This window comes from Cupressus sempervirens, chromosome 1 (genome assembly GCF_028749045.1).
Source record: "Cupressus sempervirens isolate cs-2001-9-10 chromosome 1, ASM2874904v1, whole genome shotgun sequence".
Lineage (NCBI taxonomy): Eukaryota > Viridiplantae > Streptophyta > Pinopsida > Cupressales > Cupressaceae > Cupressus > Cupressus sempervirens.
This window is the reverse complement of record NC_143118.1, coordinates 691,273,325-691,299,064: the sequence shown is the minus strand read 5'-3', so window position 1 is coordinate 691,299,064 and position 25,740 is coordinate 691,273,325. Positions and strand designations below refer to the sequence as shown.

The 25,740-nt window shown below is 33.3% G+C and overlaps 1 pseudogene; it reads left to right on the top strand.

Moving 5' to 3' along the window:
* Window positions 1-3,768: 3,768 nt before the first annotated feature.
* On the top strand, window positions 3,769-19,016 carry LOC149579822 (receptor-like protein 4; annotated as a pseudogene).
* The last annotated feature ends 6,724 nt before the right edge of the window (window positions 19,017-25,740 follow it).

Genomic DNA, 25,740 nt, shown 5'->3' with positions numbered 1-25,740 from the left:
TTGAGGAATATTGTTTTTTTATGGGGGAGTTAAGTTGTGATTTCTATTTATAAAAAAAATTGAAAGAGGGAATTGGGGTTGTGACTTCCCCGTCCCCCCCTTCCCATGTTGCAAAGGCAGCTAGGGTTGTTGACAGCAGTCGTAGCTGCTACAATAGCCAAGGTTGTCTAAGTAGCTAGCGTTGTTGATAGCAACAAGCCCGACGGGCCTAAAACATGAGTTTCAATTTTTTTTTTTTTTTGTGTTTTTATTATTAAATTTTGTTAAATAAATTTTTACAATATATTAAATATTAAGTATTTATCAATATGTTTAATGTTAAATATTATTAATTATTAATAACTTTTATTATATTATTAAATTGATAACTATTATTAATAAATAATGTTAATATTATTTTATTAATGATTTAATAATGATTATAATATTAATTTAAGTTATTATTTAATTTTAATAATATTTATAAAAAAATATTTAGTATAATTATTACGAGATTTGGAAATTGAGTTTTGATTTAAATCAACAAGGTATAATTGTATTATTTATTTTTTTAATCTAATATTGATTTAATTAAATAATCATTTATCTGTTAAGGGGAAATTTGTAACTTTTGTAAAAGGACTTTTAGGGATATATTTTTCTTAAATGAAGTACGAAAAACTTGAACCTTGTTGTTTAAACAAAATCTTATGTTTTCAAAACCAAACAAAATTATAAAACTATAATTGTTGTGATGAACATTTATTTTGTTTTGGGCTATGGGTTTGACTTAGTACATTGACCAGTCAAGATGTTTACCAGAGGCTTGGGGAATTTTATTATTTGATGATGTTATGTATATGATCTTTTATACCCCACCATGGTGATGTATTTACATATTTCTATGATGGGTTTTGATCAATGCTTTTTAGTGTTTTCCAGTTGCTTGTATAGAACTGAGGTGTTTATTATGACTTTCTTGTTGTAACCTTTGAGTTTTTTATCAGTTATCTTTTGGTGTTTTCTTGTTGCTTGTATAGAACTAAGGTGATTATTGTGATTTATCTTTAGGTTCTTTCTAGTTTCTTGTAAAAGACTAGGTGAATACTGTGTTTTATCTATAGGTGCTTTCTAGTTGCTTTTAAATGAGTGAGGTGAAAATTGTGATTTTATTAGCTTTACTTTTCATGAGCTTAGGGTAGGTAATCTATGTGTACATTGGAAAGTGGCTTGCAATGGAGGTCAGAGCCCTAAAGAGGCTACCTAGGTAACCCATTGTAATTTTTTTTAATAAGTGATAACATTTTATTAAATGAGAGTAAAATGAATTAATAAGAGTTGGTATTTTTCCTTGCCCATGCCTTGAGTGCTAGTACAAGCTAGGATGGGAGTAGAGAGGATGCTTGGTTGTGACCTTCTTCATTAGTATGCCTTGTATGTATGAAAGGATATTGATGTTGCATAAAGACACTAGGGGGCTAGAGTCCATAGAGGCTTCCAGGGTAACCTTAGAGTTGTCTCATGTGATGACACTTGCCCACTTGTATAGTAGACTTCCTACTTATCTTTTTTGCCTCTGGGTTTAGATGTTACTTGTGTCTTGGTAATCTTTGAGATAGATTGCTATCAGGATTTCTTTGACCTAGATGTTGATTATGACTTGTGGACTGATATCTATATGGGACTTGAGACTATCTCCTCAGCACAGTCAAAGTGGTTGAGTTAGGTTCCATGAGGTCAGGTGGTAGTGATTTTTCTTATACCATTGAGATACGAGAGTTGGATGTTGATGTTGGATGTCCTTGTGCAGTTTTTCCTTTCTTTCTAATCTTGTGTTTCTATTGGATGGTTTTATTCTATTATATTGTACTTGATTTATAATCAAATCATGTATTTTATTTATGATGTATATTCTTTGAGATTTTCATACCCTATGACTTGTACAGTGGATGATTTTGCACTTCGATTATGCCAAGTGGCATCTTATGTAATCGTATATTATTTAATTAGAATTGTATTTGTAATAATTATTTGATGTGGATTTGTTGTGTATCGAATTTAGTATTAATAAAACTTTTGTGTGTGTGTGTGTGTGTGATTCAACGTCATGGGACCCTTAAGAGATGTAATCTATTTATGTTGGTTGTATGTATGAGATTTATTGCTTCCACTATATTATCTCTCATTGTTATTATCTTTTTTTTTTAATCTTTGACAAACTTAGTGAAACTTTAGGTTAATTTATTTTGGGTTCCCTAGTGGGGCGTTACATCTGGTATTAGAGCTCAAGTTTCTACATTGGGAATTGTGGGTATATTGGAATGCCTCTAGATGACAACTAGTTAAATTGAAATGAAACTTAAACAATGTTATGTATATGTTACAACTTGAACACACGATAGTTTTGACTTGATTTCTTGAAACATAGAAAAAGGAAAATTTTGAATAACTCTTGAGTTGGATTTCAAACATATTTTCTTATGATTGTGCTTTAAGGTGGTATGTCGTTGTTGACTTTGTGAGCATTTTTGTTGTTCTTGTTTGGATTTTCTAGGAGGATGATGTCTGAGACTAGATCCATTGTTACGGGTTGTAGTCCAGGTAGAGGTAGAGGTCGTTGGAGAGGTAGACATGATAGTCCTCTTCCTACTGCTAGAGAGAGTCTTGTTCCATAGGTGAATAGAGAGGAGAGACATAGAGAAGAGCATGTTAACTCATAGGAGACTAATTTGAGACAAATGATGAGGATGATATTAGAGTGCCTACCTCCTCCAAGGGGTGTTGATTAGGAGGGATCACATCATGTTGGGAATGAGGAAAGGTGGAGATCCAGGAGTCCTTAGAGAGACCTCCATGGTGACTGATAGAGGTTAGTTAAGGTCACTAAGGTGAAGGACATACAAAGGTCAAAGGTCAAACCTTTCACTAGGATTGGTACAGGATATGTGGTAGAGCAATGGTTAATTTCATTAGATATATGTTTTATGATGTAGGACTTTGAATCTAAAGTCAAAAGTGAGGTATGTCATCACCCACCTATAACTCTTTGGGGCTACATCATGGAACATTGAGGAGAAGAAACTAAGAGTGAACATGAACATCGTTACATGGGATTTATTCCTAGAGAACTTCTATGAACTCTTCCTACCAGAGGAATGGCACTAGCAAAGGGTAGATGAGTTCCATGATCTAAGGCAATGTACTATGACTATTGCAAAGTATGACCATAAATTCTATGAGCTCATGCCTTATGCAGGTACTAGTGACACTTCACCACTGATGGTTCAGCACTTCATTTAGGGTCTAAACAATTGTCTCATTAGGGTTGTAAAGGTTTTCCAACCTAGAACCCTCAAGGATGCAATACATTAGGCTATCCTAGTAGAGAAAAATGTTACTTTGGGACATGGTGGTTTTGTGGGAGCACCTATAGCGTCAAGTTCCAAAGGTAACCAGGGGGCGGGTAGTAGAAGGAAGCCTTGTTCTAGATGCAATCAACAGCAGTAACAGGGAGGATCTTATCCTCCAGTACAAAATGGTGGTGGTGGTTCACTATCTAGGGTTTCTTCAAATTCTCAGCACAACCAATATGACCAGCCATAATAGAGTACTTATTATTTTTCTAGTGGGAGTAGTTTTCAGCAGTCTAGTGCATCTAGAGTGTAGAGGAATTTTGATGGAGAATGTTTTTTAGGCAGATAATGTAGACACAAGTCATCCCATTATCTTTAATAGAAATCATAGTTCTCAGATAAGAGACCTACAACTTTAGAACCCACAATTAGAGATATGGGTAGATCACAGAGGGTGTTTTTAGTGGAGTCTTACCCTCTTACAGGGAGAAAGGGTCTAATGGAACCTGCAAAGTGAGTGCTAGAGTTTTTATCCTTCTTGTAGGCTTCTAGGAGTAAGCATAAGTCGAGGGGGTGGATGTAATGCCTACCCCACATTTTCCTTTCATGTTGGATTTTCATATTCTTTTAGGCCTATTTTATGGTTATGTTTTATGATTGTGGTACTTGGTTACCCGATTTGATTTAGATGTTATTTCATATTCAATCGATATATTTGATGAGCTACTTGATACTCATTTATTTCATGTGTTCATGGTTATTCTTTTGATGATGATGCATGTATGTTCATATAGTGATTTCAATTATTTCATGATGATAGATAGATGGATGATTTATATGTAGTTATATGATTTACTTACTCCATACTTACATGTGTATGGTGTACTTGTATGTTTTACTTTACGTTTGATGTTTTATGTGGTTGAGGGAGGGAGTCATAGTCACCATCTATTCAGGATCTACATGACATACCACTTCCCACCATTGCCTATTTAGTTTAGATTATATGTATGTACATGCTTAGATTTTATATAGATTGCAAGTACTAGGCATCAACTTCCCTAAATTGCCAAGATGAGTGTGCCCTATCACAATATCTCAATGGTAAAAGAGGAGAGATAGTTCTTGAGTCCAAATCCTAACCTTAAACCAATTATTCTAGAAAGTAGGACAAAGTATCTGAGTTTTACCATTCCAAATTCATCAACTGACGTGAATTCGTGATTTTGACCCTTGAGTTTGATCTAGTACTTTGTTCTTCACATTGGTTTTTCATATTTAATTTTGTGGGTCTATTGTGATTTTCAATTATAATTAAATCAAATTAAAAGATAATTTAACGATTTAATTTAATGAAATTTTTATAAAGAAAAATCAATATTTAATTATATTTAATTAATTGAGAAATTAATTAAATAAAAGAATTAAATTTTAAAGATATAACTAAAGTTCTAATTTTGGCATAATTATATTTATTTAATTTACTAATAATTTATTTAGGAGTTTTATTTTTATAATAAACTCTAAATATGATTATTAGTTAAATTAATAAATATTTTATTAAAGGCATATTGTAATTTTGTGTGTGTGTGTGTGTGTGTGTGTGTGTGTGTGTGTGTGTGTGTGTGTGTGTGTGTGTGTGTGTGTGTGTGTGTGTGCGTGTGTGTGTGTGTGCGTGTGTGTGTGTGTGTGTGTGTGAGAGAGAGAGAGAGAGAATTAATTTAATAAAGTTTATATTAATTAAATTGCAAAAAGGTTGCACATGAAATTTAAAAAAAATAGAACAATTAAGAAAAAGGTTCGTGTGGTTTCATAACTGAAACCCTAAAGGGAGAAAGCTCTTTATTAAGAAATTAGAATTCATTTCTCCACACATAGTTTCGAGGAGCTAACTTCCAGGAAGAGGGTTTCGAAAGAAAAAGGAAATTTTCTTGCAAGCTTTGTGCATTTGGTCGTTAGCATCAGATCTAGGTCAAATCTTGTTGAAGTTTTGTGTAGTAATTCATTCTTTTAAAATTAATTTGTCTTCTTTGTGTTTGTGGATCTGTATTCAGAATTTAATTGGGTTGAAACCATTGTTTTTGAATTTATTGTTCTTCGTTTTGAGAACATTTGTAAATGAATTAAAGATTGGAACCCTTGTTTGGTAAATTTTACAATTCATAATTTTATTGATTACAATTTAGATAGGGTTAAATTTGATATACAAAATTCAATTGGTTGTTCATATTTTTCTTATTAGATATATTATGTAATTTTTTATATAAAAAATGTATTAATAAAAATTACCGCAGTAACTAATTTTATTGTGATAATTTTTATCACATATTATATTCTGGAAATTGAGGAATATTATTTTTTATGGGGGGTGTAAGCTGTAATTTTTATTTATTAAAAAAATTAAAAATGAAAGAGAGAATCAGGGTCGTGACATCCTCGTCTACCCTTCCCATGCTACTATGGTCGTCGGCGCGTAGCTATTGCAGCAGCCAAAGCTACCCAAGCAGTGAGCGCTACTGATAGAAGCAAGGTCAAGGGGCCTAAAATGTGAGTTTCATTTTTTTTTGTTTTCTTTTTTATTATTAAATTTTGTTAGATAAAGATTTATAATGTATGTAATATTGAATATTTATTAATATGTTTAATGTTAAATATTATTATTAATTATTAATAACTTTTATTATATTATTAAATTGATTATTATTATTATTAAATAATGTTAGTATTATTTTATTAATGATTTAATAATTATTATTATATTAATTTAAGTTATTATTTAATTATATATATATATATATGAATTCGTATAATTATTATGAGATTTAGAAATTGAGTTTTGATTTAAATGAACAAGGTATAATTGTATTATTTATTTTTTTAAATATAATATTGATTTAATTAAATAATCATTTATCTGTTAAGGAGAAATTTGTAACTTTTGTAAATGGACTTTTAGGGATATATTTTTCTTAAATGAAGTACAAAAAACTTGAACCCTATTGTTTAAACAAAAGCTTATGTTTTCAAAACCAAACAAAATTATAAAACTACACTTGTTGTGATGAATGTTTGTTTTGTTTTGGGTTGCGGGTTTGACTTAGTATGTTGACCAGTCAGAATGTTTACCAGAGGCTTGGGGAACTTTGTTTTTTGATGATGTTATGTATATGATCTTTTATACCTGAGCATGGTAAAGTATTCACGTGTTTCTATGATGAGTTTTGACTAGTGCTTGATAGTGCTTTCCAGTTGCTTGTATAGAACAAAGGTGATTATTGTGACTTTCTTGTTGTAACCTTTGAGTTTCTGATCAGTTATCTTCTAGTGCTTTCCAGTTACTTGTATAGGACTAAGGTGATTATTGTGATTTATTTTTAGGTGCTTTCCAATTGCTTCTAAAGGATTGAGGTGAATATTGTATTTTATCGATAGGTGTTTTCCAATTGCTTATAAATGACTGAGGTAAAATTTATTATTTTATTAGTTGTACTTTTCGTGAGCTTAGGGTAGGTAATCTATGTGTACAATGGGAAGTGGCTTGCAATGGAGGTTGGAGCCCTAAAGAGGTTGCCTAGATAACCCATTTTAAGTTGTTTTAATAAGTGATAACATTTCATTAAATGAGAGTAAAATGAATTAATAAGAATCATTTTTTTTCCTCGCCCATGCCTTAAGTGCTAGTACAAGCTAGGATGGGAGTAGAGAGGATGTTTGGTTAGTGCTTGATATTAATTTAAGTTATTGTTTGATTTTAATAATATTTATAATTATAAAAAATTAGTATAATTATTATGAGATTTGGAAATTGAGTTTTTATTTAAATAAACAAGGTATAATTGTATTATTTTAATTTTTTTAAACTAATATTGATTTAATTAAATAATCATTTATCTATTAAGGGGAAATTTGTAACTTTTGTAAATAAACTTTTAGGGGTATATTTTTCTTAAATGAAGTATGAAAAACTTGAACCCTATTGTTCAAACAAAATCTTATGTTTTAAAAACCAAACAAAATTATAAAACTGCACTTGTTGTGATGAACATTTGTTTTGGTTTTCGTTGTGGGTTTGACTTAGTATGTTGACCAGTCAGGATGTTTACCAGAGTCTTGGGGATTTTTGTTATTTGATGATGTTATGTATATGATCTTTACACCTAACCATGGTGATGTATTCACGTGTTTCTATGATGAGTTTTAATTGGTGCTTGTTAGTGCTTTCTAGTTTCTTGTATAGAATTGAGGTGATTATTGTGACTTTCTTGTTGTAACTTTTGAGATTTTTATTAGTTATCTTCTGGTATTTTCTAATTGCTTGTATAGGATTGATGTGATTATTGTGATTTATTTTTAGGTATTTTCCAGTTGCTTGTAAAGGATTGAGGTGAATACTATGTTTTATCTGTAGGTGATTTCTAGTTGCTTGTAAAGGACTGAGGTGAAAATTTTTATTTTATTAGTTGTACTTTTCATGAGCTTAGGATAGGTAATCTATGTGTATATTGGGAAGTGGCTTGCAATTAGGTCAGATCCCTAAAGAGGTTTCCTAGGTAACCCATTGTAAATTGTTTTAATAAGTGATAACATTTCATTAAATGGGAGTAAAATGAATTAATAAGAGTCAAATGTTTTTCCTCGCCTATGCCTTGAGTGCTAGTACAGGCTAGGATGGGAGTAGAGAGGATGCTTGGTTGCAATCTTGCTTCTTTAGCATGTCTTGTTTGTGCGAAAGGATATTGATGCCACATAGAGACACTAGGGGTTCAAAGTCCACAGAGGTTGCTAGGGTAACCTTAGAGTTGGCTCATGCAATGACAATTGCCCACTTACATAGTAGGTTTCCTACTTGTCTTTTTTGCCTCTCATTTTACATTTGACCCCATTTTTCAACCAATATTGGTAAAAATTTTGACTCAGGTTGGTCAGAATTTGGACCAACCAATTGATCAAAGTTTCTCTTGTCAAAATTTTGACCAACTTACTAGTTGGTCAAAAACTTTCCAAAGCCCTAGTGCAATTTCTACCAGGCATTGGTCAAAATTTCAACCAATGCTTGGTTGAAAACTACCAGGCATTGGTCAAAATTTTGACCAATGCTTGGTAGAAGACTTTTAGGCATTGGTCAACATTTTGACCAATGCTTGGTCAAAAACTTCCAAGAATTGGTCAAAAGTTGGTTGAAAACTTCCAAGACCAATCCTTGGTAGGAAACTGCCAAGCATTGGTCAAAATTTTGACTAATGCTTAGTCCAAAAAAAATTTTGAGGCATTCTATAAAATAGTTCACATGCCTTACCTATGATTTGACATTTTGCATGCATCGTAAACTCTCTCATCTTGATGATGGATTATAGAGAGTGATCTGAAATGATGATGCTAAAAAACACACACAATCAAATCCAAAATGAACTTGCATTACAAATGGATTGTGAAAATCTAATATTGTTAATTTTGCATGCATGTCTACCAGGACAGTCACAACTTTAACATATATATAATAACATGCATGTCTACTAGGACAACCATAACTTAAAAATATATATAATCTATTATATATATGTTTAAGTTGTGATTGTCCTGGTAGACATGCATGCGAAATTAACAATATTAGATTTCCACAATCCATTTGTAATGCAAGTTTGTTTTGGATTTGATTGTGTGTGTTTTTTAGCATCATCATTTCACATCACTCTATGTAATCCATCATCAGCCAAATGAGAGAGTGCAGGATGCATGCAAAATGTCAAATCATAGGTAAGGCATGTGAATTGTTTTATAGAATGCCTCAAAGAAGCTAAGAATATTGAAATACTTACAAGGGTGTGAGGCACTTCATATTTTTTGATCACACAATATGGTTTAAGAACTCCTCCTCAGTGATTAACTTACACCACAGACAGACAATCTTCATCATTTTTGTGGGCTCCTATCCCCTATGTGAGTGTTGATGTAGAAGCCGAAGCAGAAAAAATGTGAAAGTGTGTCGAATAAGGTTTCTAATCTCAACTTGGTCAACATTTTTTATTTAAGGGCTATGGACTGGGCAATTCTTCAATGTCTGGCAATTAGGGGTAGCATTGCATGATTTCTTAAAGAAAATAAATGTTGAAGAAAGATCAACAATGGATTAGAGACACAAATTGATGCTTTTAAAATAAGTCAACCACTAGATTTGACAAAAGGTATGAAATACATTACACTTTTGAACCAAAATTATATTAAAGATGCATCATTTCTTTGATGCTAGTCATTTTATTATTAGGATATATTCTCAAACTATCTTGATTTGTAATTTCACAATGCTTTAGAAAAAAGTAGGACTTTCAGTGATATATTTGCAATACAAACTCTAAAATAGATGATCAAATCAATTATACAACAAAGATCATTATTTATCAATAAAAATTTCATTTGTAGAAAACATCAGAAGATGATCATGGAAATGATTCAATTACGTAGAAATACTTATCCAAGGTCTTCTAAAGAAGCTACGAATAAATATGCATATAATTTGTACTACCTTTCCTTAAGAAATGTCTACCTATAGGGAATTTTATAATTTTTAATCACACATTGTGAATTTTAGGCCTCTCCTCTAGACTAACATTTGAGGTCCTATTGGGTCCAGTAAAAATGGCCAGATTTCAAACATTAAATACAGGCAGCACCTGAAGCTCCTAGAAATTAGTACTTCAGTTAGATCATTGTGGTCTGTTCATTTTCCTTTAAGGATGCATATACATTTCAGTAAGGTAAATTAACTAAAACAACCATTTAACTCCCACTATTATCTATAATGTATTCAACATGCTATTTATGATTGCATACTAGCCATATATAACAAAATATATAGTTTATGCTTCTATGACTCTTCTATAATCTTCACTGTGATCAAATTATTCATACTTGTCCAATCATTTCTTCAATCTTCCATTGTGCATCAATATCAAAAGGATCAGTACTAAGAAGTGCCTACCACATACAAAGCCCTTATAGAATTAGAAAAGAAAAAAGAGGCAGCACCTTAAACAAGAAAAACTTTGTATGTCTCAAGTTGAAGGTTAGAATTAATATAAGTATTGATTACAAACTGCTACACATTCTAAGTAAATATCAAAATCAAAAGAGGATTTTTCATGGTAAAACAAATTCTTCAACAAAAAAAGAAACAAACAATCAATATCCTATTTAAGCAACAACATCACTTATTTAATTCATCTACAAGAATACATGAAAACTTGAAATGAATTCATTAAGCACAATAAGCACTACCATAGAAAATCTAAATGCCAAAGCAAGCAAAGAATTAATTTTTCCATTGAGAAAACCTTCATTTAGACAAGCACAGACTAGAAGTTCAAAACCATAAATAGAATGTGCAAGGTCAATAAAGAATAAAAAATTCACTTACTACTTCTTCCTGTTGTATGTGTTGTTGTTGCAACCTTTCTTGATGGTTTCTTCTAAGAATGTTTTGAAAAGCATCTAAGTTATCCCCGAGAATAGCCTTTGTGAATTCTGGATCTTTCTACAAGATTTTTAAGTTAAAATGGGAAATGAAAAGATAAAATTTCTTTTGAAATGCAATGCAAGGAAGGCTCTGGGACTTAACTTCCCACTTCATAGTTGCTTCCAACTATAAATTAGAGATCAATAACATTTTCCTTAACAAAATACCATACACAAACCAAAGAATACAAAATCTCTATGCAATATGTGCATAACCTCTTGGGATTTAATTTTCAGGTGGTAAGATTTTAGAAATGGCATTATAGGCTGAATGAAAATGCCTCCAAACTAACCCAAACAAGAACATGTATCTTAGTTCTCTTTGGTAAGTCCAACACTGGAAATAGCATTTTAAAAGTGTTGAATTTAACAAGAAGAAGAGACCACGCATAGCTTTACATTATTCAAAGACCTTACAAAAATTGATTTGCAATAATTCTAAGCCTCTTGATCAAATAAGCATATAGTAATTATTTATGGAAGGAAATTTTATATTGAAATAAATGTTAATCAGACAAATCCATGAAAGGAAAAAAATGATTACCAAATGTGGGGCAATAAATTAGCCCAAAAAACTACTAAGTTCAACACTGCATGGGAAAATTGTGAAAATAATAATTAAGATTGATTCATATCTACAATCATGAAATTATATTCAAAATCAATATAGTCCAAGCATAATAGCTGCTAGCATTAATAGAGAAAAATTGTAAGGCATCAATTATAGATAGGCGAGACTACAACATACACAACCTATTTGGAAGACCTCAAACCACAAAAGGAATCCAATGTTGACCCAACTTCAACTACCTTCATCCTCCATATTAATTGAGAAGAAACATTGCCCAACTTTTCTTAAAATTTTAATATATCACTAGCTTCTTCTCATGAATAGTCATCCACTGTGGAAAGGATGGAGAACTACAACTGCTAGTTTAAAGTACAAGTTTTTGCATTCATGAGGAAGAGATAAATTGCACTTAAATTCATCAAAGATTGTTAAGTCATGGGCATGGACTGCTAATTGCCACATTATCTATTAATTCAATCTGATATAAGCCATGTGCACTCCATAAGGGAAGTCTTCTTCAATCAGAGATCACCCTGGTTAGATGAAACTACTAAGTTTGTTGATTATTCAAATCATTTCACTTCTGCAAAAGATGGTGAAGTTACAGTTTGCCTATATAGCATTGCTACATATGCCCCTATCGTTGGATCATTTGAAATCATTAGGTAACTTCATTGTCTTATGCTTCACCCTCAATTGGTAAGCATGTAATCTCGGTGAATTGTTGCCACCTAATATGTGGCTCTTGGTCCTAGCTTTAAGAATGATACAAATAATTTTGGGTGTGCCTGGTAATTGAACATCAATGGTGTTAATAGCCTCAATGGGAGCAAGGCGTTGTCGACCCAAAATCTAATAAAGAGTACAAATCAACCTCATGATTATTTCTTAGCTCATTTGTATTAAACTCCTCTTACATTGACTTCTAATGTAGTCTATGAGTATGTTGATACAAGGTTGCACTATAGGCTTTGGTTTCTCACCTTGCAGAAATTGATTCAAGTATTACTATTGTTGGGAAGCAAGTGTTTGACATTATTTTCAATGGCATCAATTTACACCAGATAGATATCTTTAGGGGAGTAGGAAGCTTCACTGCATTTCATTTACAACAAACTGCTCACAACTTTACCAAACCAACAATGAGCATAATTTTAGCACCTCTTATTAGAACTCCAATAATCGGTGGTCTTGAGAACTATGCATTGATTCCAATGGATTTCACAACTGAAACATCAAAAGTTTTACCTATGAAAGCATTGAAAGAATCTTTTCAAAATCCTGATTGAATGTGATGTAATGGAGATCCATGTGCTCCTTCTACATGGAATGTATGGCACTAATAAAGATAGCTCTTCTCTTGTTATAACGTTCTTTGATCTTGGGAGTCAAGATTTAAAGATTTAGATTTTCATTAGTGAGAAAATCACCACTTTCTCGACCTTGATAAGCCTAAACTTGAGCTCTTACAATTTGAAAGGTAGTATTTTTTTGGAGCTTGGACAGGTATCTCTTAGAAAAGGGGATTTTTTGAATAAACACAGGCATGATTCTAAACAATCTAGGCTTTTGACAACTTTAGCTGGTATTACTTAATGGCAATGGGATCATCTCACAACACACTAGACCAATCAATCTTAAAACATTGCATGCTTTGTGTTTTAGTAGTTCTAGGCATATCAATGCATGAATCAACAAAAGTGGTTATATTAAAAGACATTTCAAACAGCTAGTTATTCCCTTTGTGTAATTGGGTGTGAAAAGTAGGAAATGATGATTATAAAGGTGCACTCCACAATGAGTAGGGTTTGTGTCATGGTAAGTGCTTAGTCATTGTAATCAAATTTATTGTAGTACACCTTAGGAATGTCCCCCTTGGTCAACTAGTGCCAGAAGAGGAGGTCCTACCCTCCTCAATAATCGGTCCTAAAGGGCACTACTTGATCACAATGTGGCAGGTTTTGGCCCTAAGTTTGACATCCCCAACACTCAAGAAGAGACCTACCTTAAGATATTTGGTACAAATGCACTCAACCCTCCTTGGGTTACTGCCAAGAAAACCCCACTCTAGTTCTAGAAAACAAAAAATAAAATCACTTTTAGGCCATCTCATAATTGAAAATCAGCCACTTTTTATTTCCTAAATTTTTTATAGTAATATTTAATATTTGAGAATGTTTAATAGTAATATTTTATAGAATAGCTTTCCATCAGTTCAAATCTACTTTTGTACACAATTGTCTGATATATGCTTGTGTGTGATCAAGGTAGCATGTAATTCTCCACTTTTTTTTGTTTTAAAAGTGATTAGAAGTGTGCACAGAAAAAGCATTTATTTCACTAAAAATCCTCTATATTTCAAGGCTTCTTCAATCTTCCAAGTGTCTGCCAAATCAAGGTGTTGACTCCAAGTCTAGGTTCAAACTCAGCATGCCACATCTATTCTACAATCAAATCCAACAAGTAATATCATGACTAATTTTTCATAGGGATTACACATGTTTCAAACTCATATCTAAACTTTAATCTTTTTATTCCAATTATTTATTTCCTTTTTTCATTTAGTTTAGGATGGGAGAATAAAGTGTTGGTTGTTGGAGGGGGATAATGCTTGGTCACATAACTTATTTCTTATTCTCTTGTATAGACCATTGCACCATTTTCCAAGATTGAATTCATAAAAATATAGAAGACAAGGTAAGGGGCAGTCCATACAGCACCAAAACAAAGACTTGGCACAAGGCCTTTGTAGTTTTGCGATTCTTTGGTATGTTAGTTTGAGCTTCACTTGGTTTCAAGAATACTATAATATTCTCTACTTAACAAGGCCAATCACGTGAAGCTGGAAGCTCAACTAGCCTCACCACGCCCCCCCCCCCACCCCAACATCAATCTAAATTACCCATTATCATCTAATTACATACTTCATTCATTCATTCATCCATTTATGAATTATAACATTCAATCAGTACAATCACATAACATTCATTAATATGATATAAAATTCATTAATACACAATACTAATCAAGAATTTATCAACACATAACAATATTCATTAACATAAAATAAAAATCAATAATAATATGCATCATTCATAGATAATTACTTAAAACAAAGTTCGTTCATTATCCAACAAGGTTTATCAAAGAGCATTTTTAAAACATCATTTCTTCTTTTTATTTTTCTTAGCTCTCTTAAGAAAAACTCTCATAGGAACATCCATATCTTCCTCATTCTCCTCCTCTTCTAGCACATGTAATGTTAAATTACGATGGCCCCTTCTGTTTGGAGGAGCAGGAGGTTGCTACACTAAAGGGGGCTTTGTTGCAAGAACAAGTAAATGGGATAAATTGGCATACTCTTTTTCTTTTTTTAACTGTTACAAGTCTATAATTAAGTACTAGTACAACATAACATGCATTTTTCTTACCTGACAATGCCACATCATGTACATTAACAGTCTGATCTGCTACCACATCAACATGTTGAACACTTGGAACATGCTCCACTCCTTCACCATGATGTTCAACATGCTCTAAAATATTTTTAAAAAGGATACATGTCAAATTGCAATTGAAGATGTTAAATTGTATTCATAATTGCATAATTAATTTCCAATAGCAAATTAATACCTCCACCACTATAATGCACATCATGGCTTTCGTCACAAGTAGGTTCTGTGATAGGATATGAAGGTTATAGTAAAATGTTAAGCACGTTGTTATCCAGTCAATTTACGTTCAAAACTAATAGCAAAAAAGAATCTTCTCAACTATTCAATTTCATTTACTTTTCATCTGAACAATTTACCTATGAGATACCATTTGGTGCACTAGATTCTTGGGCAAGGCTTTTAGATTCTTTGTGTAGGTGTGCAGCCATGACTTTATAGCTTTCCTTCAAGGCAATTTTTCTATCTTCATCTGTGACCTCCACATTGAATTATGTGCCCTATACTTTTTTCTTAATATCATCAGTTTTCCATGTATGGTTTCATTAAACAAAATTGTTTGCAACATTATATAAAAAAATTAAGATAAAATTTAATTGCTCCTACTTACAAGTCAAGACTGGAGATTCATATAGCCACTAGAGCCAAGTTTGTGTTGGCCAACCTTTTGTAGTCTCGCTTTTGTAGCCATGGATGTGTCTTGTAATCTACGAACAATTTCAAACATCTTAGATTATATATTTACAAATATCACTAATTAGTGCATGATTACAATGTACTTAATACTATCATGACATACCTTTTTTTGCGTTGTGCTGCTTCATTTACTCTATTTTCACTTAGCCTTTTCTCCTTTGCATCTTCTATTGTTTCATTCCACTCCATTGGTGGAATCATAAGAGGATGGTCTTACTTTGGGTTCTCCTTAAAACACCTTCTATATTGATCCCTCACAGTCTTTATATGCTTTGATGCTCTTTTTAGAAGTAGGCCAGTGTCAAAAATGTTATTTCCAAATTTCTCATCAAAAGATGTAATTAGCTAAATTTTTAATTCCATAGCTTGTAAATTCCACCATTTTAAAAAAAAATAGATTGTTAGATCAATAACTTTAATATAGTACAATAAATGAAAGAAAAGAAAAATTATGTAGCAATGATATGAATCTACGTACCTTTTACGTATTGTGGGTCCAAATAGTCTCAATGTCATATCAAAAAGATGATCAAAGAAAACATTATTACCTACAAAAACATAAAGGGATTATCAATTCAAAATGAGTAAGATAAAAGTAAACTAAATTTACACTTTAAATAATAACAATTTTAAAGCACCTGGAAGCTTTTGTAATTTTAACAGAAACATAGTTTTCTTGTTCAGCAATAATGTCCCTGCATATGAACAAGTACTAATCACATGAACTCCTCCAAGAAAAGGATCAGCTTCATAGTACTGCTCTATGTTGCTCAACTAAAGGTCTATCTATTAGTGCACAAAATAGGACTGTAGTAAGATCTATCTAGCATAACTTTTATCACTAGTTACAATTGTTGATGAATTAGGGAAAACATTTACAAATGATACTATTATTTTACTACCATTCCTCATGACGAGTTTGAAGATTTAAAGTATATTAGTTCATTGACATCCAATGACCCTTAAAGTGGAATTGAATGGTATGGTTTTGTAGCTAAAATGACATCTTAAAAGATAAAATGCATGGTTTTGTAGCTAAAATAGCATGTGAAAAACACATTCTAACCAACATACATTGACATTTTTGCCCCTAGCTTTTAATTTGTTTGTAGTAATTTAATAGCTGCTCCTGCCAGTTAGCTCGTCAAAATTTGGGAAACCTTTTGTAGATTGTATCACTACATCCCCTCATCCCAAAATTTCATATAAACATTGGTGAACTTATTTAGTAGTGGTGGTGAATAAGTGTTAATATTGATTAAACACCCCTTCTAGCCCACTCAAACCAAACAAACAAAAGGTTGGAATGTTTAATGAGTCTTCTATTATGTTTTGAAATTTAATTTTTCTAATTAGTTAAGTAATATTTGTAGGGTGATTAATATTTCCTATCACTACTCATTCTCCTTGTGTTGACACAAAATAATACTATTACTTCTAAGTACATACATTATGGAAAAGAAAATTTGCTTGAGTAGAAGTGGAGCAAACCTCAGTATGTTGAAAATATGTTCCGTTGAGTGGAAAGTTGCCTCGCATCACTGTTCTACAAGGAATTTGACATGTGACCAGCAAATATTGTTGGAGTTGAGGAAAGCCAACTCCGAAGACGCCAAGATCACCTGCATGCGAACCTGTCAAAGAGAAGCCATAGAAGGGGAGGAGCAAGGAGCACGGGCAAAAACCCTAAACGGACATGAGAGACACCATGAATGCAAACACAATGAGAAATGTATTTACAATAAGAAATGATGTGAAGATTGATACAATGAGAGAGAGCCCGAATATAAAGAGCTCATGGAAGCTTGTAGAACAAGCTGGAAGGAGGTAGAAGATAAGGATGACAACAAGAAGGGAATAAACTCCCGTGTTGTCAACAACTAACCACTACATGCTAATATGAAATATTAAATAAATGCATGACCTAAGTAAACTTAAGCAATAGAATAAATAATTAGATATTAATTATTTACTCTAACACCCCCCCTTAAGTGCAACTTAGGAAAATGCCTTCAGCTCACAAAACTAAGATGAATGCAAAATGGGTCCCGGCAACGAGGCCATTTTAGGTACCCAAGTACAATGCAAGAAAATGCAACCTCTGTAAGCGAGGAAAGAGAGAAAACCACATGGGAAAAACCCTCCCCCAAAAAGAGGTAAGAACCCAGTGAAGAGCTGAAGAAGTCTCCAACTAGGGAAATTGTCCCCTAAAATAGGAACAAAGAGTGATCATGAAGAAGCAGCATCACTGAAGCATGAAGAGCTGCAAATCTGCCAAAACTGCTGATCTGAAGAAACCTCCATGGAAGAAGAAGGCACGAACTGAGCATGTCTATATGGTAGATGATCCATCTCACCGAAATGCATAGGTAGCCAGCCACTGCAATCGCCTTGTATGTAGGATCAACCACTGAATACATAGTTCACACTATCGAACCATCGAACCATGGATGCATTAGAACACAGCATAACCCCCCCTTAATGCAGACGGGGTGTGATGATAGGCAACTGAGAAGGTGAGCCAAAATCTCCTGCAAACGAACCAAGAACGAGGAGAGAGGGAAAGAGGTACAGACACCGATAAGACACGGTCTAACTGACTCTGCATGGGCTAATTTCGTGGAAGGGACACTCACTTGACAAAGGGAGAATGCCTAAAACAGCAAACAAATAATCCCCCCCATGGTACTTTATGAAATAGTGCATGCACAGCTGACTCAAAACAACGTTCATGACTCCCAGAATGAAAAAGTGACAGTTTATCTCAGTGCGAAATAGAAAAGTGCTTCAAAAGGATAGCTACAATGATCAGAACTGAAAAAGAGCTGAACCAAAAGAAAGTACAGCCGAAAAGAAAGCAAACCATGCCAGGAAAACGATCCTCGGGCCTAAAACACTCAAAATATCCACCATAGAGCAAAAAATGCCAAAACTATGATAGAAAGAGAAGAGGCCAAAAACGAAGAAAAAGGACTACATTTCTGAAAAGTACACAGAATCAGCTTTCCAAAAATATAAAGTTTTCAAAAAACAGGCATGGGATGCAAAAGATATGCATGCCGGAGTCAAAAACAGGACTTCAGACTTCAACAGAAAAAACGAGCAATAAAAATGCATCAAAACCAAAAAATACCTACACTAAAATCTCCATCTCGGAACCAGCTTTCCGGCGCTTCTTTCGGATCGGAAAAATACCTCTGTATGCAAGAGTTATGGCCAAAAAACCACAAGTAGGTCCAAAACCAAATCAAGAGAGGTGCATGCAAGGGCTGATGCAGCGCTGACGTCAGCAAGTCAGCCAATTAAATTTGATGGTTTGGTGGCCGTCGCAGCAAAAAAAGAGTTCCACGTGGCAGTACAGATGATGACGTGGCAGGGCCATGTGGCAAAGTGCCACGTGGCAGGCCTGCCACGTGTCACACACAAACTGGTGCTGACTGTGCAGAAAACGGCTGAATGGTCGCTGACTCGGCTGCACAGCTGGCGGGCGGAGGCGGCCGCAGGGGCGGCGGAGCCGGGAGGAGGTGGCCGCAGGGCGGCGACAAGGAGGAGCCGCTGGTGGAGGGTGGCGGACGGGCGGCGGCCGGGAGGAGGCCGGGCCGTGGCGGAGCGCGGGCGGCGCTGCCTGCTGCGGCCGCTGCGGGCTGCGCGCAGGTGGCGCGGCGGTGGCCCCGCGGTGGCGTGGCGGCGGCGCTACCGAAAATATATATTTTTATAAAAAAAAATCGTCGTTGCGTCCGTACGACCGTACGGCAGACTCCTGGAGGCCTCAAAAAATTGCCAAAAATGCCCTGTCTCCAAAAATGACAAGTTTTATATGAATCCTGACTGCAAACGGCCTTCCGGATCCAATGGTGATGTCCGTTCGGGCCCAAAGTGCTCTGAAAATTTGTTGATCCCCTGATTTGAAGAAAAAATGCACAAACAAACTAGGGTTTGTGACTTCAAATCACGGCTTCAAAATTTCTTCAACGAAGCTACAGCAGGAAGGCTCTGATACCATGTTGGAGTTGAGGAAAGCCAACTCTGAAGATGCCAAGATCACCTGCATGCGAACCTGTCAAAGAGAAGCCATAGAAGGGGAGGAGCAAGGAGCACGGGCAAAAACCCTAAACGGACATGAGAGACACCATGAATGCAAACACAATGAGAAATGTATTTACAATAAGAAATGATGTGAAGATTGATACAATGAGAGAGAGCCCGAATATAAAGAGCTCATGGAAGCTTGTAGAACAAGCTGGAAGGAGGTAGAAGATAAGGATGACAACAAGAAGGGAACAAACTCCCGTGTTGTCAACAACTAACCACTACATGCATTAAATATGAAATATTAAATAAATGCATGACCTAAGTAAACTTAAGCAATAGAATAAATAATTAGATATTAATTATTTACTCTAACAAATATAAGTTTCAAATGCCAAGTAACCTTCGAGGTAAACAAATTAGTGACTAGTTTTTGCATTAAGTTTGAAATTAAAAATTTATCCAAGTCTCAAGTTATCTATTCATTACTAGTATTGTGAATTAAAGAAAGTTGTCATTACTAGTATTATGAATTTAAAAAAGTTGACAATAGTGGAATAATTTAATCTACAAGGAGATCAGAGCAACTTGATGAATTAGCTTAAGTATATGTTTTATTAGCAATCTAGGTGAGTGGAAGTTATGAGACTAGCTAAATATGGATGTAGGCTGAACATGGGATATCTAATGAGTATGTTGTTTGCAAATTCATTTTTATGGTGGCAATGATTCAGAAATCACTGCTTTGTGGTTTTTAAAAACTAACTTATTTCATATTAATACATAATTATGATTATTTATGATGTAATATGTGGCTTCTCTGAGTTTTATTGTTCTATTAGAGCGGTCAGCATTGAGCTACACTTCATGGTAGCATAGCATGTAATTTCCTCTAGAAAGCCCTTGGTCAAGAGCTTTTATGTTAGTTGGCAGTTAAACTTTGGAGCAATCAGTTAAGTTGTGTTTTGATTTGCAACATTCCAGTAGAATTGAATATTTTAGCATGAGTGGTCAAAGCAATGATATAGGCAGAGCTAGAGTTGATCCATCATCAGGAAGGGAAAATTTGATTCAAAAAGCATATACAGGTTTCCCCAGAAACTATTTCACATAATTTAAGTTGTATACCTCAAGAATGTCACTATAGGAGAGAGCATATTTAATGTTTCATTTAATATGACCTTTCAACAGTTGAAACAGTTGATTTACACTACATCTAGAGTACTTGGGTTCCCAAGAAACATCCTTTAAGCATCATTGTTCTCTCTAGTTTGTAACTAGAGTGTAGGGATAATACACAACTTATGGTGAATTTTGTTGTATCTCAATGTTTTTGAGTGTAGTTTCTTTTGTCAGCATCCAATACTAATATTGTTGGGAGGAAACTACTCTGGTACATATGTTTTTTTTCTAGTAGATAGATTTGACTAATAGTGTGCATGTGAAAGAAAGTAATTTAATATGTGTTGATATCCATACTATCAAGTAGTGGAAAGCATCAATGATCTATAGGCTTACAAAACTTCAATAGGATTTTAAATGCATAACCAAAAGCTGCCATTAAAGATACAAATGAAAAGCCAAAGAAGGTTGTTTTGCATGCAAGGCTTAATAGCTCAAGTTTGCAAATCCCAATGTCTTAAATACAATTCACCCCAGGATCTTATCCATAGTTATACATAGTGATATAGACATAAGGCTGAAAATGACAGTGATGAGGAATGCTTTGTTGGTGGTGGAACTAAAGTATTAATCACACGGACTACTCTAGGAAATGGATCAGTCACATGTACCAGAGTACTAAACATTAGATTTTGTACTCTAGTATGTATGATAGGTACATGAGAAAAAAATCCACCCAACAAAAAAAATGCATGATTAGCACATTACAAAATATAGCAAAACAAGGTTTTACTAGTTGTAGTGGGCATAGACGAGGATGTTTGCATGGACCTTGCTGCCAACAATACACAAGGAAATATTGGACCGCTGACTGAAGGAGGCATCCACACTTTATCATGATCTGAAGAATACAATATTGTTAGCAAAGACATTTGTAATGGATAAAGATCAAATGGGATACTAGCTAAAAGCATCCACAAAAAAAAGGCAAGTGTTATAATGTTGATGAAAACAAACAAACAAAGAGCTACTTACACGAAGGTTGTCTGCTACAACCCTCACCATGTTCACCATGTGATGTCACAACTATGACATATTTCTATACAAGAACACATAAAATTAGAGATCATGATCCATAAGATACTATAAAATATTAACATCTATTGAACTTCTATTATTGCTTTAGTCGAATTATTGCTTACCTTCAAAGATTGGACCCTACGACCCAATTCTTTTCTCTGTGCCTCTTTCTCCTTGCTTGTGTCACCCTCGATGATAATGTTAACAATTTTATCAATGTATCTTTGTTTGATTTGTTGGGCCATGAACATAGAGTCAGCACTAAGGGCAATGTCATGTAGAAATGATGCCCATATTTCAGATCGCATTTGATCAACTGTCATTCTAGCTTTTTCCTATCATTTGTGACATCAAATATCAGTAAAATTTCATCAAAATAACTCCAAAGCCATAAAAAAAAAAGAACATAATGATACGACATTTGTTTCTATATTAACATTAAAATTTACAATAATTAATGTTTACCTCCACTGAAGGTGTGTGAGATGGTGCATCCATGTCGTCATGTGAAAAAGATTAGTAAGTCTTAGAAATCAGCAGAAAAATTAAAGTAATAGACTTAACAAAAAAAATATTAATAATAAAGTAGATTGCATATGTAAATCATTTATCTTAAGTTAGCCAAAAATTTGGTGTAACTAATGTTTATATCTAAAAAAATATTTGACATGTTCTATTTAATGTTTATATCTGCACATATGGTTTGGAAAGAAAAATTTGGTTGTACATGACCCCATCATAGTTGACATTGATCCTACTTGGACATTTCATTGATCATCATGATCTTCATCCATGTCATCTTCATCATCATCATCATCACCATCATCATCGTACTTGCCACTTTGATCATCGTTGTCACCACCACCATCTTCATCACCATCATCATCATGACCATCATCGCCATGGTCATCACTATCTTCATCACCATGATCATGATCATCATTAGCATCATCATCATTATCACCATTATTGTTAGCATGACCAAAATCATCACCATCTTCTTCTTCTTCATCACTGGGTAACTATCGTTTCTGATAAGCATTTACTTCATCTTGTGTTTCTTCAATATCTTCTTCTGTCACATTATACTTTACCAACCTTCCTCTTGGGTCATGTCTAACAAAAAAGACCAACCTAGTTTGTGTGGAACACCAAAGTAAAACATGTGCTCACTTTGGCTTGGAAGAACATAGGGCTTATCTCTGACTGGCTCAAATGACCTTGTATTAATCATAGTAAATCTACTATCATGTTCAATAACAGTCCTATCAAGATCATTTTGATTCAGTCATAGCCTGTATCATATGACAACAAATAAAACTATTTTGAATGAATTAAAGTTGCACTCAAGTATATCATCCAAAATGTCATAGTATCAATTTTTAGATTGTTGAGGATGTATTTCAGTTCTAGACAAAATATTAGTGATCACAAAGACAGCACTTATCCTAGAATCACACGTTTTCTTCATTTTGTCTGACTTTTTTGTGCAAAATTTATAGCCATGGTAGTGCATAGCTTTGTGGTGTTTGACTTACAATTTTTCAAACATGTCAAAATTATTTGCATCAATCTGTGAGTTGATATTAAACTTATGTCTCATGATTAGTAATCTTATGCGTACCTTTATATCTCTTAAAGCATATACTAGATCAAGTACCATTGGTGTAACACTAGGATCTCCATTATAATGAGCTTCTTTAATCAACGATGCAACACCATCCCATGTTAATGAGCAGCCATTTTTTCAAGACTGTTCAATCTATACCGTCATTCAATCAATATTGTTTGCAATATACAAATGTAGTGCATCCCACTCACGACCAACTATAAAGAAAACAATTACACCAATTAGAAACAACTTATATATATATATATATATATATATATATATATATATATATATATATATATATATATATATATATATATATATATATATATATATATATATATATATATATATATATATATATATATATATATATATATATATATATATATATATATATATATATATATATATATCAATTATGGATAAGAATTATTAAACTACAAAAAAAAAATTATAATTACCTCTCACTCTCCTCAATCTCTCTTTCCCTGTCAGGTACTCCCCTTTAAATTTTCATTAAAGTTGGGATCCCAAATGCGGTCTACATGAATATTGGTTGCAAACTTTGGAAGATATTCACTAATGTACACCATGATCTAGTATACCATATATCCCTCTACCATAGAACCCTCAGGACATGCTCTTTATCGAACCAATCCCTTTATAAATTTCAAGTGCCTCTCAACCATCCACATTGACCTAGTTTGTACAATTCACACAATTCAATCTCCTCAACTTGATGTATGAGTTAGTGTTCTTGAGCTTTGAAAAAGGTTGGAGGTAAATACTTTTGCATTTCACACATAAGCTATGGAATTTCTCTCTTCCAATGTTTTATATCTTTTTTATCAATTTCTTTAGATGATAACCACCTGAAAGAGATCAATAGACAAAAACATATAAATGAGATTTCAAATAAAATTATACAATAGATTTTAGATAAAAAGCTACAAATCTAAGAAAAAATATTTCTAACCTCATGTATTTTCCAAGATCATATATAACTTATTTAATACTATTATCAAACTAGTGTGAAAGGGATAGAGGTAGGACGTACTACAATCATTAAAAAATGATCATTTGAATATTATATTAAATAATGCAATAGGTAGTACATTCAATCTTACAAATATACTGTAAATAGAGGACATGACTTACCTTAACAAAGCTATGTCAATCATGTGTTTTCAACCCAGCCCCAAAATCACCTTTCTTTGATAGAAGAGTGCTTATATTTGTAGCAAACCCTATTGGAAATTTTTCTTTTTTATGAGTTATTTTAATGTATCACTTTTTTGCTCCTTTAATAACCAAGGAAGGGCACTTGTATTTATGCAGTCTCTATTGCTATTTAATTCAATAAAATATTTTAGTGCAATTTTTTCTCTATCATGCCTTCCATCCAACATTTTTCATAGTGTCGTTGTTACATTCTTTCCAATATGCATAGCATCAAACAAATGCACGATTGGGAGATCCTTGTAGTACGGTAACCTACTAAATTGAGTAGGATAACTTTTCATTCCTCTAGGAAGTTGGTCATTGATGTCTTGACGACCTTCAAGAGCATCATTTACAACATTAGTAAATATAAGACTATCAAAATAAAAAAATTAAACTTCAGATGACAAATTGGACATTACTTCGATGATTTAGTCAATCATATTCCAACTTCCATAAATGAAGTGTCATTCTTCATGGCCTTGATGATGTCTCTTCTTTCCCATTGAAAAGATATTTTTTGGCAATTCGATACCTATTATTATTGTAGAGAAAGTGCCTAAACTCATCAAAAACCTGCTTTCCTAAACTTCTCGAATGATAAGATTTCATCTTTGGACCACAAATTGAACATGCAAATTTTTCCTTTGTCTAAAGACCTAAAAGATCATGTACAATTATCATGTGCAACTTAAGCATACAATAGTAATGTGTAAGCACTATAACAGACCAAAAATATGTGATCTTAACAATATAACATACTGCAAAAATGAGTTAGCCCAGGGGCATCATGTATTGTCCATAGAAGCATTGCATGGAATTAAAATTGTTGGTGTCTTATTGGTCTAGCGATGTCATACATAGTGATGCCATTCCATAACTTCAACAACTCGTCAATTAGGGGCTCAGTATACATGTTCATATCTTTAACTTGGTACTTACCTAGTAATTAAATGAACATAAACATTACATAATTATTATGACCATTTTCAATCACTATTTATAAATTAATTTAGATAACTATAAAATGAAAAAATACCTGGCACAATCATTGACAACATTATGTGCTCCCTCTTTATGGACATCCAAGGAGGAATGTTATTGTTAATAACA